The sequence below is a fragment of the Hemiscyllium ocellatum genome, unplaced genomic scaffold, assembly GCF_020745735.1.
Source record: "Hemiscyllium ocellatum isolate sHemOce1 unplaced genomic scaffold, sHemOce1.pat.X.cur. scaffold_283_pat_ctg1, whole genome shotgun sequence".
In the NCBI taxonomy this organism is placed as follows: Eukaryota; Metazoa; Chordata; class Chondrichthyes; order Orectolobiformes; family Hemiscylliidae; genus Hemiscyllium; species Hemiscyllium ocellatum.
This window is the reverse complement of record NW_026868223.1, coordinates 290,241-292,117: the sequence shown is the minus strand read 5'-3', so window position 1 is coordinate 292,117 and position 1,877 is coordinate 290,241.

Sequence of the window (1,877 nt, the reverse complement as noted above, 5' to 3'; positions counted from 1 at the left end):
TGCATGATTCAATAGAAGGAAATGTCTGCTCCAACAGGTTAATAATTCAAACCTTATTTCGGCTTTGGAACAATACGGTAGATTAGCAGGCATGTGAGTTTGAAGCCTGCCAGTCTTGCTCCTGAACCAAGTGGAAAGCTTAACTGCCATCTCTGGACCGTCATCAAGCGCATTATCCATTCTGCCATTGTGCTTGCACGCGTGCTTAAGGTTGGCATTCTGCAGAGTTGTGATCCAAAGACGGACATGACCAATCGTACTCATGTTCACAAGTTGAATAACCAGGAAAGATAGCCACCTTTCCTGCTTCATTCCAATGATCCGCTCGTTGTGCAACGGCAAGTTTTGTAACGAAAAAACATTCATCCTCCTGAAACCTCCATTCACTTTATGTCTACTCAGCCATTCAATGGGATCTCAGCTCATCTGATATAGTTCAAATTGACTTTACTGATTGTGCTCCATGACAGGTGATAAACTAACGCCTAATCACAACATCGTATTCCCGCTAATTTTCAATGTTTGAGAGTATTTTAAAGACCTGTGCGAGTTTACAAGAAATTGAATAAAATGAAATGAGCAAAAAAAAATCCCTTGCTGCCCAGAGCAGCTTTAGTCAAATGAGAAAGTTCAGAGAGCGAAAAAAATTACCTCCGTTTCTCTCTGTGCAGATGAAAATAGAAGCTGCTCCAGGAAAAGTTGGAACTGCCAGCTTGATGTCCCATTGCTCCCTGTTTCGTGTCAATGGAAGCTGCTGCAGTCGAGTTTGGAGCTCCCAGCCTCATGCGACGTATACAGAAGCTGTTCCACGCAATGTTGGAACTCCCAGTCCCTGGCATTTCAAGTGACTCTATACTTTCAGAGAAGTACTTCACAGTCACTGATGTCACTACTGAACCCATATCCACTCGCTCATCTCCATCCACATTTCCAGTTTAATTTTCTCTGCTGCACCACACAGTTTCTTGTACCACGCCTGAAAACTGGAACGATAGGATATTCCACAGTAGTGGTCACTTCCTTGAATGAGGAAATTAGTAAAGTAGCCGAAGGTAAATTGCATTTATTTTGCAGAAATACATTCCAGCAGTTCCCTGCGCTATTCCCTGACGTTTTAATTTTCTGGAGAAGTATATCAATTTTCGGTTTCAACAAACTAAGTGATGAAATATCCATCGGCTCTAGAGATACTGAAGTTAACCATTCATCCCACCATGAGCTTGCATGTCTCACTCACTGTCTGTCACGTATTCCTACTGTTCATGTGTTTCTATTCCTAAAATATCCTCTGCCGCTATCTTTACTGTTTTGTTTTGGCTCATGCTATTCCATGTGGTGCCGGTATCGTGCAGTGGTTAGCGCTTTGTGTTGTGGCAGCAGAAAGATCCTCTCCAATATGACTCCCAGTATTGTCATTTGTTACCGTTTTCATGCAGATTAAGACATGCTTAACAAATGCAGGATGGAATCAATCTTTTCTAACATGAAAATATTCGTCGAGGTGATGAGGCCCTTTTACATCTCTGCTTTCTATGTATCAGGATTCAAACCCACCCATTCGCGGAGATTTCTCCCCATCCCACGATTAGTAACCCTGCTTTAGGTCCATCCTCCAATTTCACTGAGGCTTTTGGCAATCAAGCACTGGCCGTTGTTCTGTCTGTGCAGCTGCAGTCAATGTTCTTGTACAAAAGTGATCCAATCTCACAATTAGGACCTTACAATCAGTCGATCCATTTATATCCTACTGTTGTGAGATCAGTGCTCATTTCGAAACTTTTTCCTGACATGTACCAGAGATCACTGGAACATCAGGCTCAGGAAAAGGACACAATGCAGTATTCAGCAAACGATTTTTTTAAACGATCAGTTTCCCT